This window comes from Populus alba, chromosome 8 (genome assembly GCF_005239225.2).
Source record: "Populus alba chromosome 8, ASM523922v2, whole genome shotgun sequence".
NCBI lineage: Eukaryota > Viridiplantae > Streptophyta > Magnoliopsida > Malpighiales > Salicaceae > Populus > Populus alba.
The window spans coordinates 1061347-1077815 of record NC_133291.1 but is presented as its reverse complement, the minus strand read 5'-3'; the positions used below and the strand labels follow the sequence as shown (position 1 = coordinate 1077815).

General features: G+C 30.5%; 1 pseudogene; it reads right to left on the bottom strand.

Moving 5' to 3' along the window:
• Positions 1-2407: 2407 nt before the first annotated feature.
• On the bottom strand, positions 2408-4763 carry LOC118045136 (uncharacterized; annotated as a pseudogene).
• Between the last annotated feature and the right edge of the window lie 11706 nt (positions 4764-16469).

The window sequence follows — 16469 nt, the reverse complement described above, 5'->3', positions numbered from 1 at the left end:
GTGTTCCTCACACATACACCGTCTAATTTTTCCGAATTAAATATGGATCTTCTATATGATATACTATACATGTTCTAATGTAGAAATAATATAATTGTCAATTTTATCATAGTGCAGCGGTGATAAAATTATAAATTTTGTTTTTCTATATATCTAATTCTTCAACTCAATTTTTAAAATAAAAATTTATTTATTTATTATTTTTTTTAATTTTTAATTCAAAAGAAAAGAAAAAAATTGCTAGATTCTAGTATTAAAGAAACAAATTAATGTTCACATCAATTCCAGCTATTAAAATGATTCATCTTGGTATCCAAGGGTTTTATTTGGTTAAGAAAGTTCCACTCAGATCTTTTTGTATCTTAAAATTGCCAAATTTGGTTTTAAATTGATTTTGATTTTCTTTTGTGAGTGTTTTTCTAAATGTTTTGGGTAAAAAAAAAAACATAGAACTTATTCTCCTAGCTGAAATCTAGATAATTTCATACAATATTTCATCTATTCCACCAATTTTTAAAAAACATTAAGGGCCTTACGCGTAGATCTACTCTTGCAAACTAGTGCTCTAACCTTTCCTGATAGGTCAAATAACTAGCTTAGCTTACTAGACCCAACAATATTAGAATGATTTTTTTAATTAATATTTTTATATATTTTTAATTGATTTTTAAATTTATATTTTAATTAACACAATTCTCTATGATTTTGTTGGCTTATTTAACCTTTTTTAGTGGCAATTACTTTTTAATTATATTATATGTATTTAAGTTTTAAGAGATTAATATGATTCATTTATATTTCTTTTTTATTTTATATAAATTAAATATATTTTTAAAAATAAAATATTTATTTTGGAATAATATTTCTAATATGTGCAGCCATTCATATATATTTTTTCCTTTTTTTTTATTCGATTAATTTTATACATATCGGCTTCTATTATCATTTGATTTAATAAAAAAAAAATAAAATCAGCAATAAAAAGATGAGGTTTTAGTGTATTTGAGCACCAATTTCCAAGAGATGTGGAATTAAAGAAAGGAAGGCTTATGAACAAAACATGAAAAAGAAGTAATACTTGCTCTAACCTTAGTTAATGGCAAAAACACAAGCAAACATAAACGCAACTGCTCGACGACTAATAGGCCTTAAAAAAAAGCAATACTCGCTCTAACCTTTTCAATACAAGATTGATGGTTACTTGGATCATGTTAGAGTGCATTTCATAACGTGGTTTCGGAAGTATTTTTCTATCGATACCGTATGAAAGATCCATCATAGAATGCTTTTAGCAAGAGCACTTCAAATTTCACGAGCAGTGCAAAAATACCTCTACATAATCTCTAAGGTCATTGATGTGAGTATCCAGTCTTTAATTTTTGGATTTTCAGCATACCACTTGAGTAAGAAGGATCTTTTGTATCAGGTTGAGATGAATCGCCAATAATATAATCGAGTTTCTCACGACCAACAATTTGTATTTCAATGATTTGGAATCATAATTGGTTTCAGTGAGTATTATACAAGAGCATTGAAACTGGACATGTATAATAGGAGAAGATGATTTGGTAATCATTGTATTGAGTGGTAATTTGATTCAATGGGTTTGTAAGGATTCTTAGAAAACCCGCTTACTATATAGAACAAAGGAATCTATTTCATGTTATTCATTCTTTATAGTTTATTGTACAGGTTTATCTCCTGAACAATAGGAGATAAATATTGTGAGTGATAGACATGAAATATAATTGAACAACTAAGAGTTCTAATCACAAACTCTATAGGAAATAATTACAATCCATTAGAATTTGTTAACAATTAGGTGAGGTTTTTCAATATATAATTTAATATTATTTTTCTAACCATTTTTGTATTTTTTTTTAATAAAAATCAAAGTTTTTTTTTTTTATATAAAAACAAGAGAGCAGTTTTTAGTAAGAAAACTGTAAAAAGCCAAGACATCATGCATGTGTTTTTGGCCAAGCAAAACGCTAGTCCCAACAATGTTTATTTTTTGTATTTAAAGAGCGCTTTTTGAAAAAATTAAAATTTTTATTATTTTTTTATTTGTTTTAAATTAATATATTTTTTAGTGTTTTTAGATAAAAAAACACTTTTGAAAAATAATCGTAACCACACTTTCAAATAATTAATGAGCCTTTAAAATTATTAATAATAATAATAATAATAGAAATAAAAGGGGGGTTTTAAAATTTAAGTTATGGCAACCATCAGGATGCAATAAATGCGAAAACCACTCCTTTCGGTGGAGCAGCTCTTCATGTAAAGACTTTCGCCCCCAAAATGTAGAAAAGACTGCAGTATTAATGTTCACCCAAAGACTTGGAAATAGAAGATAATTGTAGTTGCGCAGCTATGGAAGGAATCACATAGATGGCCACATGCATGATCAGAGAGAGCGAAGGAATTGGTTAACCTTCCATTTGTAGAAAAACACTCAGAAGAAACTACAGCACACAGAGTCTCTTGTTTATTCATCACAAACAGCAGGCTTATATAGCCTTTTACATGGAAATGCAGCAGTCACAATAACAACCCACGCGCTATACATACTCTAAACAGACTAAGAGGAACAGAAAACAACTAGCCCCATAAGAACAGGACTTATTAACAGACTAAGAGGAACAGAAAACAGCTCATCCCGGGGAAATAGGAATTGCTAAACAGATTGGGTCAATAAACTGTTAACCTCTAACAGTCTATCAGTTGAAGATTTTGACCAGGGTTTCATTTTTCTCTTGAAGATTCCTGGTCCATATGTGGATACAAAAATCTCCACTAGCAGGGGAAATTGCAGCCACATGAACAAAGTTACAGGGATAGAAGCAAGCAGTACAATTGGAATTATAAGTTGCAATCTCCCGTGCAACATGATTATAAGAGCAGCACAGAAGGTTACCATCATGGCTGCAATAGAGAAGAAAAGCATGGAAAGGCCGATGATTAACTTAGTGGGCAAGGATTTAAGGAAATCTTCCTCTGCGTATCGCGACGTAAGAATCCCTAAGAACATCAACACTGATGTTGATGAAGAAAAGAGAGAGACTGCATCCGCCACTATAAAAACTGTAAAAGATTTCTTGTCTTTAAAAATCGGATAGCCGGTCTCTTGAACGTTGCCGCCGGGAACAGTAAATGCGACAGTAAACATAATTGTAATGATGAGAGCACCCACAACTGTACAAGAAGTTGCTGCTTGTTTCATCCATTGCTTCTCCTTTCACTAGCAAGTCCTTTATGCTCAGGACGTAAATAATTCCCTGGCTGTCTGATCGTTCCCATTACGATCATCCTTGTCTGTAGGATTCATAATGCTTTCCACTTCCTGCATCAAGATTTTTGAATTCGAGTGGAATTATTTTTCTTTCTGGATAACAATGCATGAAAATGTGTAAACGGGCGTAGCCTAAATTCAAATCAATCAGGTCTTAATCAGTTCTAAAATATGTTCGATCAAGGTTCTAAAAAAGATGCAATAAAGTAATATTTCTAAAACTTTTAAAAAAATTAAAAAAAAATCTCAAAACTTTTAAAATTAATTCTCCTTCTCAAAAGATGAAAAAAATTTTGTTCTCATGCCTACATCAAATCCTAAATAGTGTTCCAAGCATATTTTCAAATAAAATTACATCTTTCTCATTTATTTTAAAAAATAAAACAAATAAATATTGTAATCAATTTATGATCATCCATTAAAATTTGACTAAAATATCAAAAAAAAAAATTACCAATATTTTTTTTAGGGTATAAAGTATATTATCAAGTATTAAAAATATAAGATGTAAAATAAATATAATTCTAAGATTCCGACTCACACTTACACTGTAGAATTTATCTGAATAAATGTGGATCTTACAATGCTCATTTTTTTTTTTAAGATGTTGTGTGTAGAAAGCTCACCTTGTACCATTGTAGCTCTCGCTGCATCTGGAGAGCTGCACCAGAGATCCGAGCTAGTTGAGAAGGAGGTGATAGTTTTGCTGCCAAATGTAGCATTGTATTTCCTGAGCTATCTACTGCGGAAACAAATCCTACTCTCTCTGCTCCCAGTCCATAGAAAAGGCTGAACACTTTTTCTTGCCGGTTTTGCAATCGAGGACATAATTAGGTGCCTTGAGTTTCTGCCATCTACACTAATCATTAAATGAGGACAAGCTTTAATCATCTCAGTAATAAACTCAACCATGCCATTCTTTACAGCATTGTGGAATGCTCCATATACATGTACATCTGCGTTGTTGTATTCCTCATAACCCAGAGTTAATATATGCGCACACATACACCGTAGAATTTGATCTGAATAAAAGTGGATCTTCTTCAAATCGTATATTTGCTTGATTCCTGGATCAACCATTAAAGAGTGATCAGATAAAACCATGATAATGATGATAGAAATTAAGCGATGTCAGATATATTTTGCTTACCTAAGAATGCGAGGAGATTTATTGCAAACCCACGCAATTTGCTTGACACTGAAAAGTTGGACAAAAACAAATTAGAGAAATTATCACAAGCAGCATATATAAACAAAAAAGTTTATATTTTTGGAAAATAGAAATAAATAAATCAAGCCCAATTGGACTTGTATACATATGTCCTGTGCTTGCCATACCCCTTTAAATAGAAATAAAAAGTTTAGATTTGTGCAAATACCTTGGAGGATAATGCTCTTCGACTCACTTAGGATTTGATCAGGCATATTAATACGAACATTGTCATCAGTTGTAGCAATTGATTGCATGGGAATATCTGCCATGATTTTAGAATCAAGTCAATCTTAGTGAATATATATAACTTCAAGTTTACCATGAATCATAATTTAAAAAGTTTTGCAAAAATCATCGTTGAATATCTCTCGCTCAGGCTGTTCAAAATGTTCAACAATAAAAAGAAGCACGCAAAGTCATAGTTTTTTTTCAGAATTTTGGAGCAAGCTCTGTATTGAGTATGAACAAAGCTTCAAATTCCCGTGTAGAGAAACATGGGTTAAAAAAGATAGAATTGCTAACCTGCAAGAAACAATATTATGTAAAATCTCAGAACAGTAAGCAATCGGAAGCTAGGCTTTGATGAATTGGATAATTTCCTTTGAAATCCAAGGACAAGGTGTAGAAAACCATATGATGAAAGGATGTACTCGTGTGGTAAAACTAGCATGAAGCATGTGGTCACGACGTCCATTCTATGAAGAGATTGTTCATCCCCATTTGAACACTCAAGTTACAAAAAAAGCCACATGCACTGTTGAAACTGTCAGTGGGAGATTTTTCCATTTCAACTAATTAAAGGCTCAAAGAGATTTTGCCAATTGTTGGAAGCAGGGCCAGGTATTTTTCATAGCTGAACAGCTAGGAATTTAGGGAGTAATTTTACTTGCGACCCCAATAGAGGAAAAGTGAGAACAAAAGGAGGTATTTGTCAGCTCCTTTAAAGGAGAGGGAACAAAAACAGAGAGAGATTTGTGCAAGTACCTTGGAGGATAATGTTCTTCGACTCACTGAGGCTGGGAATTGATTGCATGGGAATACCTGCCATGATTTTAGAATCAAGTCAATCTTAGTGAATATAACTTCAAGTTTGCCTATCCTAACTCATAAAAAAATGCTTTTTTTAACATGAATCATAATTTAAAAAGTTGTTTTTTTTATAGATCATTTATATATATAAAAAAATAAGTTCAAATAACTTTTATTTTAGAAATATGTTTGATAAAAATAATTTAAAGTAATTCTTTTAAAGAATAGATATATTATAAGTTGAAACCCAGCAATTAAAGATTAATTTTTTCCTGAACTTTAGATGACATTAAAATTTTGATTCAGTTTTGTAATAAATTTTGATTTAAACCAAAAATTATTTTTAACTAAATATATTTACAATTTTTCTACGGGTCAAAATTAAAAAAATAACTCGTATCAATTTACAAAAATTATATCAAATAGAACCTTCCGCTTTTCTTTCTTTGTGACGGTGTGATGATCTCCAAAAACATACAGGACATTATACGTAAAAAAGACTGGCAGAGGAAATGAAGAGAAATGGGAGGAGGAAAAATCGAAGGAAGAGATACTAACATGAATAGATCCATTGCTGCCAAAATGCAAGTCGACTTGCACTTGGGAATAATTGAGGCATGTTAGACAAACGAAACAAAGCGTTCGTCTCCAGAACCTCATCCGTTGTAGTAGCCAGATATGGGAAGCGATGCAGAAAATCAAGAGCAATATCTGGTATTGCAATAGCAAAAAGAAACAGCATAAGCAGCAACAAGAAAGATGAGGTTTTAGTGTTTTGAAATGTTAATAAATTACAAGTCATTCTGTTTCGTATCAATTTAGTATTGCATTAATTTCCCATCTTACCTGATTTTCCTTCCCTTTTCTATTATTTAAAAAGAAGAAGAAGAAATAATTAATTAAAAAATCACATGAAACTGACAAAATGATTTGAAGTTAAAAACAATAGGATTATTCATATATTTCTTAGAAACATATTAATGAATTATTTTTATTAAATTACAGGAAATAAATAATAATTTACTCGGAAGAGAAAATTAATTTATGCAAAAAGCATGAAGAAAAAGAAGAAAAAAAGGGAAACTAAGTAATTAAGGGGTAAAGTCTCTTACCGAGCATTTGAGCACCAATAGCACATTGTAGGAAATAAGATCCAAGGTGGCCATTGCCTTGACAAAGAAATTCAAATGGAGTGACAGGGTATAGATAAAGAGCCATATCCTTACAGTTGCTTAAACATGCCTCAACCAGTGGGATCTTTTTTTGTGCATTTACAAAGGTAACCTTGATCATCTTGTATTTCCAATTCTTCTACTGACATCAACTTCACCAACTCCTCCACAACTCTCAGATGTCCAGAAAAAGCTGCTACATGAAGGGCTGTTCCACCATAGGGTTTAATCTTGGCCTTTTTTGCATCTGGGTATTCCCTAAGATGGGATCGTACGTCTTTCCAGTCTCCATTATGGGCATACTTGTACAGCTTTAGCAAGGGACCATTCATTTCATTGCTCACCGCTCCTGCCAAGGTTTTTATTCTCTCCCGTGTTAACATCAAGAGATCGAAGTGATTGTAAACCTAACAAAGGAAGAGAATGAGGTCATGGTATACCGAACCTTGTGACTCATCATCTTCTGATGACTCTGCTTCATCAGATTGCTCTTTGTGGCTAGGTGAATGTTGTTGTTGCAAATTGGCTAGAGTATCCCAGGCAACTTTGGCTGAAGTGATGCTCCTAATCTTGGAAAGCATGTGTGGTGCACAAGGAACTTGAATTGCATGTAAAGCTGCAGCATTCTTTCTTCTCAAAGCCTTATAGTCAGCTTCTTGAAGACCAGTATGCTTAATAAAATCCCAAAGGTCTTGAGCTAACATGTAGCTTTTCATGCAGGCACTCCAATCATCATAGTTATCATCCCTTAGGACTTCAACAACAATTGAAGATGGGGAAATTTTTGTTGTCGTCATGTAAGAATCTGTGTACAATTTGGGGTAAGAATCGATCAGAGAAACTACGTACTGGTGATGCCAAGATCTATTGAGCCAAAATTTGTGGGAAGGGCTTCGACATTCGTGAGTAAAGAAATGAAGTTATATGTTCATTGACTAATCTATGAGTATCATCTTGTTTGTTCCTTAGCATGGAAGAAAAAAGAAAGATACAGGAAACAGACAAAAGGACAAATAAAGAGTAAAGCTTGAATACCATGGTTGTAATTGTTTTTTAAATAATTTTTTATGTTAAAATGTATATCAATGATGCTTTTTTATTTTTTTTTAAATTATTTTTAATATCAGTACATTAAAATAATTTAAAAAACACTAAAAACATATTAATTTAAAATTAATAAAAAATTTTAATTTTTTTCAAAAACACTTTTAAAAAGCAAAAATAAACATGCGCTTTTAACGTGTTTGATAATTTAGTTTTAGAAGTGTTTTTTCGACGACAAAGCATCTATTCTCTTGCAATCTAATTTTTAATACATGTTTTTAATAGATTTTTAGAAAAAAAACAAAAATAGTAAAAAACCAATAAAACTTTTTTAAAAAATACATTTTATTATATTTATATTATTTTTAGTATTTTCAAAATTATCTCAGAAAAATTTAAATTTTTTAAAAATATTTTAAATATGTTTAATTTTTAACGTGTTAATTTTACGATTACTGATTCTTATTGAGTCGTATTGATATTACTTACTTTAAAAAGTTTAAGTGACAAGTTTAGAAACTAGCAACTTTTTTTCTATAAATACCCGGCTACAATGAAAAAAAATAAGTGGGAGAAAATTTACAAGAGGTAAGACAAGAAAAAAAAAAACCCTAAACCTCTCCTTTAGATAGAGGAGCCGCGGCTGCCCTCTCTAAAATAAATTTCCTGAGAAACCCCTGCTTTGGGGATTTTGAATTCTTGGCTTCTTCTCCAAAATCACGAATCACAGCAAATCGAAAAGCAGCTGCCACTCCAAGCCACAACTCCCCCACACACGACCAAACTAGCCATCGCCATCCCCATCCCCCCCCCTCCCATTTCCTCTAATCTTCAAGTCCCAGCCTACAGAATAGAGCCCCTCCTTTTGCCCGACCATCTACTCCCCTCACCTCATCTGATTTCCCTCTCCATACACACAAACCAGAACCAACCAAAGTCGTAACAACCCCGGCTAACCCAAGATTCCCATCTCCTCCTCCTAGCAGCGGTGTCTCCGCCTCAACACAGCCAACATCCTCTTCATCTCCCTCAACCGGCCTCCAGCCATCCATGTTAGGAAGTTAATCTTTTTATTTGGTAATAGATAATGAGTGTATATTATCTTTCTATTGTAATGCCTATCTTATAGCTTGACACCCTGTAATGTAGTTTCCCATTCCTGTAATGTAGCTTTCCATTCCTGACTTGTAGGAATGTTTTCCTATACAAATACACGACCTAATGTCAATAATATTCATTCAAGCAAATCATATCTTTCCTTCATCTTTTCATGGTATCAGAGCCTTGATGACCAAGTAGTCATGAGTTCGAATCTCACCATCTCCATTTATTTGATAAAAATTAAGCATAAGGTAATGTGGGTCTGTGCAAGTTTCAAGCCCAAAGGGCTTTCACTTGAGGGGGTGTGTTAGAGAATAATATAAATCATATTCTGGGACCTCACCTAACAACTTAAGCTTTTAGGTTGAGATGGTTATTTGACAATCCGAATCAGTTGTCCTCACCGGAGATCCAATAAGCCACGACCCTCCGCTTCTCTGTAACGGACTTTGGCCTAGTACAGCATCCTCAGCTCTCACCCCAGAGCCATCAGCCACCAGAAAGAGGAAGAAAGAAAGAACAACATATCTGAAAGAACCATATCTAAAAAAGGAAGGAGCGAGAAACAGATCTGGAAAAAAAAAAAAGGACCAGAAACCTTGCTTGTGTTTTTCTTGTTTTGCATGTCACTGCCGGCAAGGAAGGGGAGAAAGGAGGAAGTCGTGCCAGATCCCTTGGCTTTTCTTGGATTTTCTCGTGGCGGTGCATGGAGGAGAAGCGCCGCCACTGTTCCACAATCACAGAAGATGCCTATAATTCTCTAGCACTGTTCCCGAAGTTTTTTTTTGTAATTTTCAAATTTTGCTATGTATATTTAGATTACTAGTATTTGATTTATTTAAAACTTTTGTAATATGTAAAAGTGATGTATGAGTTGAGCATAGTATAAAAAATAATGATATAGTAAAAAAAAAATGATAGTGTTTGCGTTTGTATTTTTTATGTATATTTTCTTTTAATGTTAAAATGAAAAAGGACCAAAATAATAAAAAAAGAGAAAAAAGAATTAAATGTTTTAATTTGAATAAGGTCAGGTATCATGTTGTACTTCCGGTTAGGGATTTAATAAGTGATTTATTAAAATTTTAAGAATTTGATTACTATTTTAAAATCACATTAAACTGTAAAGCAGTTTATTTTATATAAAATGTGTTAGGGAATGTTAATATTTTTTTAAGCTATAATCAATTTTTTATCCGTGAATCCCTAATAAAGACTAGTATATTAGGTTTCTTAATACAAGATGCCAAATCAAGCAAAAAGAACTTAAATTGTTACTGGACGCCGCACTGGATGTACGATTAAATCCATCATTTTCAGTAAATAAATAAATAAGTGATGCGCGAATATTTCCATTATTTTTAAGTGGTAAGATCTTCATGTAACGCAAATTTTCTTTAGGACATCGAATTTGCTTCATGCAACTCTGCATTATTAAAGAGTGGTTAAAAAAATGGAAAGCCAAGAACCAAGATATCATTGGATGAAAGTAAGAAAAGAGAACAACAATAAGATCCAACCAAGTACTTACATGGTGTCGTAGCAGCTCACGCTGCTACTTATAATTCCCTCACCTTGTACACGGGAAAGTTTGATCGGAGAGTGGAGTGTTGTTTAGTTTTTTTCTGAAAGTAAAGGTAGAAAAATATAGAAATTTGAAAGTTCCGACACTTATTAAGTTTATTCAAGCTATAAATTTCTAGATAGTCTATCTATTCATGTGTTCATATGGCTACTGCTTATTAATAATAGTCTCAACACTAGGAGTTTTTTAGTTGAGATAGAGATTATAAATTATGAGGATACTTTTCTTTTTTTTGGAGATTGAGAATATTAATTATTTGTTTCATTGCTATACTATTATGTGGAATTTTTAGAGTAAATTCATGTATTGGTTCGGGTGTTTAAGTTGTTTATCTAGAGACTATAATCAGAATCTTTAGAAATGATTGAGGTCGGTCAAAGACAACTTTCAACATCGGGCTATTAATTACTATTCTTTGCGAATGTTTTTGTTTGTTTATCTGGTTAGTTTACAATCAGCTTATTTTTAAGTATAAGATTCGTGATTGGGATGTGATTTTTTATCCTACCTTTTTTTCATTTGGTTTTTTAATTAAAATCTTCAATTAAAAATTTTAGTTGCACAGTATCTAATCTGGTTAGAAATCTCGAATACATCGTGAAGTAGACTAATTAATTTGATATTTTGTTTGTTTGCTCCTTCTTTTAAATGCCCTCTTGTAAACTCATAATAATTGTTATTGTTTGCTAGCAACTTTTTATATTTACATGTACACATTAATTTTTATTTTTATTAGAAATATACTAAAATTGCTCAGTCTTTCACTGTAGTAATCTAAAGCAAAAGGCTGAGCTATGTCTTTTTTTTCTTTTTTCTTTCTATTTTTCTTTTTTTATTATGTTTTTTAAGCTGTTTTTTTTAATTGTTTTTTTTTTCATTTTTTTTTAATTTTCTATGCCTTTCAGGTTTTTTTTCCTCTTTCTTTGTTTTTTTTTTCTTTTATTTTTTTTTTAATTTAGTTTGTTAATATTAGTTTTTTTTACCTTTCACTATAGCAATCTACAGTGAAAAGCTAATCTGTCTCTTTTTTTTTTTTAAGCTGTTTTTTACATAAAAAAACTGTTTTTTATTTTTTTTTATTTTCTATGCCTTTCAGTTTTTTTTCTTCTTTCTTTGTTTTTTTTCTTTTAATAATTTTTTTAATTTAGTTTGTTAATGTTAATTTTTCTTTTTTACTTATTAAACTTTCATGACACTGATTCTAGGTTTAACTGGTTAACTTAGTTTTACGAGTTAACCCGGATTATTTTTTTTGTTTTTTTTCTTTTTTAATTAATTTTTTTCGTTTATTTTAGTTTGTTAATGTTAAATTTCTTTTTATTTAATTATCAAACTTTCATGACATATATCTCAGGTTTCATGGGTTAACCCAGTAAATTCTGGGTTAACCTGTCCTTTTTTTTGTTTTTTTTCTTTTGTTAATATTATTTTTTTTATTTAGTTATCAGACTTTCATGACACGGATCCCGGGTTTAACGGGTTAACCTGATTTGACGAGTTAACCCAGAGTTTTTTTTTTTTTGCTTTTTATTTTATTTTTAATTAATTTTTTTTGTTTAGTTAAGTTTGATAATATTAAATTTCTTTCTATTTAGTTACCAGATTTTGATGACACATATCTTAGGTTTTACTGGTTAGCCCAATTAATTATGGGTTAAACCATCCATTTTTTTTTTGTTTTTTTCTTTTGTTACTACTAATTTTTTTTTATTTAGTTATCAAACTTTTATAACACGAATCTCAGGTTTAACGAGGTAACCTGGTTTGACAAAAGTAACTCGAAGTTTTTTTTTTTTTTGCTTTTTTTTTTCTTTTAATTAATATTTTTGTTTAGTTTAGTTTGTTAATGTTAAATTTCTTTCTATTTAGTTATCAGACTTTCATGATACATATCTCGAGTTTGACAGGTTAACCGAGTTAATTCTGAGTGAACCTGTCAATTTTTTTTTTTTCGATTTAGTTATCAAACTTTCATGACGTGAATCCTAGGTTTGATGGGTTAACCTGGTTTGAAGGGTTGAATTAGTTAATTTAGATTTTTTTCCCTTTTTCTTCATTAGTTTTTTCTTCTTATAGCTTTTTTTTCTTTTTCTTTTTAATTAATATTTTTTGTTTAATTTAGTTCATTAATATTAAATTTTTTTCTATTTAGTTATCGACTACTGCCTTTAGTTTTTTTTTTTTTTTTTTTTTGCCGTTTCCATGTCTTTGACTATGGACTGCACAGTGCAGTCCACAGTGAAAAAGGTTAATGCGTTTTTTTTTTTTTTTACTTTTTAATTTTTTTTAAAAAAAAATTGGTTTGTTAATGTTTAAATTTTTTTTCTATTTAGTTATATGACTTTTATGTCATGGATCTCATGTTTGACATGTTAGCCCGGTTAATTCATGTTTTTTTTCTTTTTTTTTCTTTAGTTTTTTTCTCCATATATGTTTATTCTTCTTTGTTTTTCCCTTTTTAACTAAAATTTTTTAGTTTAGTTTGTTGATATTAAAATTCTTTCTATTTAGTTATTAGACTTTCATGACACGGATCTCAGGTTTGACGGGTTACCCAGTTAATTTAGATTTTTTTGTTTTTCTTCATTAGTTTTTTTCTCCCTATAGGTTTTTTTTTTTCCTTTTAACCCTGTTAGTTTTTTTCTTTTTTTGTTCTTTTTGTTTTGTTGCCTTTTTTATGCTAATGATTGTGGACTACAGAGTGCAGTCCATGGTAAAAATCGATGTCTTTTATTTGTTTTTGTTTTTTTTCCTTTTTAATTAATTGTTTTCGTTTATTTTAGTTTGTTAATGTTAATTTTTTTTTCTATTTAGTTATCAAACTTTCATGAAACGGATCCCAGGTTTAACAGGTTAGCCCAGTTAATTCTGGGTTAACCCGTTAATTTTTTTTCTATTTAGTTATTAAACTTTCACGACACGAATCCAATGTTTGACGGGTTAATCTAATTTGAAGGGTTAACCTAGTTAATTCAGATTTTTTTTTCTTTTTCTTCATTAGTTATTTTCTTCATGTTGGTTTTTTTTTTCTATGTTTTTTTCTTGTTACTTAATCTATTTAATTATCACACTTTTATAATACGACATTGTAGTCAGACCCACATCCAAGGCTATTGGGTTTGATATTGCAGCCAAACCCACTTAAACTTGGATCATGCAAGTTTAATATTATTATTAATATTATAAATATTACTCTTAGGTCAGGCGTTGTAGCCAAACCCAAGATTCTTGGCTATAGCTTTGCAGAAAGACCTAACACTTTTAGATCTTTGCTTTTTTAATATTTTTTTATACAAAAAAAAATTGACCCGTGACATCGCGCGGGTCATCTAACTAGTATCTATTAAATCTTGTCGGAAATAATATTAGTTTAGTTATTTTTTGCTTTTAATAATGTAATTATTTATAAATTAAAAGTTTTATATTTTAAAATCATAAATTTAAATATATGATTTTAATCTAATGTTTGTAATTTTAAGTACCTATTTAACCTTGCATGTTTAGAGTTGAAATCAATTTTTTTCACTTAAATTACATTATATGATGTTATTGAATAACATGTTTTGTGTTGATAATGATGAGTTGGGTTGAGATCCAGGATGATTAGATCAGGGTGTGAATTAAAATTGAAAGTGTAATATGATTTTGTCGATAACTTAGGATCTCCTAGTATAAGAAAGATTGCCAAAATTTTGGTTGAAATTTAATGGAAGTGGCATATAAAAAAAAATTTTGCTGAAAATTTTTGATGTATTTAAAAAAAAATATTGAAAATCTGGGTTATTACATTCAAAGCCTTTATAATTTAACTTAATTTACTTTTTTTTTTCAAAAAAGAAATTATTAAGAAAAGTTGTCTTTTACACCAACAAATGCAAATGGATGGGCCACATGTTAATCTCTTACATTATCTATTGATTAAAGCTACTTTCTTCTCTTTATTTTCCTGAAAATAATAAAAAAAACTTTTCTTTTTCATGACATTTATATAAAAAGCTAAATCGTGAATCATTTGTTTGAAGATTAGTGGAAAGAAAGAAGAAGCTCTGCTTTTTTGTTCGAGACCCCACACCAAGCAACTTCCTCCTTCCTATTTTGCATTTTTCTTCCTTGTCGTGGCTGCTTCATACAAAATTCATTTATGCACGCAATATCTAATTAATTAGCTCATGGTTTGGTTCGGGCAGTTATGACCCGGCCTAAGTGGCTAGGTCTGGCCCGATCTCCATTTAAAAAAAAATTCAAAAAAATTTCCAAAATTATTTTTTTAAAAAATATGATTTTCTCAAATATTTTTATATCTATTTTGTATAATATTGTATATTTACATTGTAAAATACAAATTCGGTGTTAAAATACCCGGTTTTGTCTGAAATATTTCAAAACATGTTTGAAATATTTCCAAAAAATCTCAAAATATTTTAAATTAATTTCTCTTTTCTAAAACAAAAAAAAATATTTTTGTTTTTATGCATATGGCCAAATCCTAAAATTTTTCCAAACATATCTTTAGAAAAACAAAAATTGTATATTTTTCACGTTTTAAAATGCAAAATGAATATCATAACCATTTTATGATTATCCATTAAAATTTAGCCAAATTACATCAAAAAAATTTTCCTAACTGTCTTTCTAGGATCCAAATGTAGATTTTAATATTTATGGGGTGTAAAATTACACGAGAATGTACACCCTCAGGTATTAAAGATGTAAGGTGTAAAAATACGATGTTAAAATTTAGATTTTAGAATGGTTAGGGTTAAACCTTAGAAAAGACTAACGAATAGAAATCTGACTTAGAAAAAAACAATCAAACAACAATGCAGCTTACCTTAGGTAGAGTTTACGAGGGGTAATCCGTCTTTCCCTTGCACAACTAGTCTGTTACCCGGACTCTCGCAGATCATAGGTTTTTAGTGACCATGATACTAGGTTAAAATTATTTTTGATATTAACACATTAAAATATCTAAAAATACAAAAAAAAATTAATTTAAAATAAATAAATAAATAAATGTTTTAATTTTATCAAAAACATTTTTAACCCATGCCTTATAAAATTGAGAAAACTTGCAACCATAAACCAAGAATACTATATTGAACCCTTGTTAGGGAGACTATTTGTCATCATTATACACAAAAATTAGAGGCGAAAGTCCAAGATGAAGGACAGAAAAACGAAGCCTCTAATGTCTACTTTTGTGGGACTATTTCGGCACTGAATTGGCGATGCATGTGTTTCTGTTTTTAGACTGTAGTCATGGCATTACCCATACTCAACAAAATAATAATAATAATAATAAATATTTTTGATAATGAAAGGTTGTGCAGGGCAGATTAGATATCTCACCCACGTTTTGCCGGTTCAATAATGTTTTTTTCAGAAAAAAACAATGAATATATATGCTGCAAAATAATTCTGCCTGTACCAAGCATATTCCCATGGACCCTTACAGAGACCTCAAAGGAGTCCCATGATGACGTGTTCATGTTATTGCGGTGGTTGCGCCAAATGTCCATATCCTTATTGTCTTGTTGTAATAAACTCAAATGCCCATGTGGTGCATGCACTGATGTGACCTTCCAATTTCGTGCCAAAGACTTCGTTTCTTAGGTGAAACGTGAGGTCGTCTCCACTGTCCTCAAGGGGGGACAACTTTCCAAATCAAGAGAGAGATTGATGAATTTAATGTAAATAAACTATAAAAAAATTATTGGGAAACCGATAAGAAGTTCGCAGTAATATGATAAGAAGGTTTTTTTTTTTTTTCAAATGTGATTTTATATATGAGAATAAAATAAAAAGAAACATTAAAAATAATTATTATATAACCAACCTGGGGGTGTAAATTCTTTACTTACATGAGATTGAATATTGGGAGATTTAGAGGAATTCTAGCATGTCGATGTCTATGCATCAAATTCTTAACTTAATTAGCCATTAACACACACACACACATGTGGGAATATATTTTATTGCACCAATCAATGCATATAATACTGTGAGCAATTACCTGGAGATTTAGAGTAC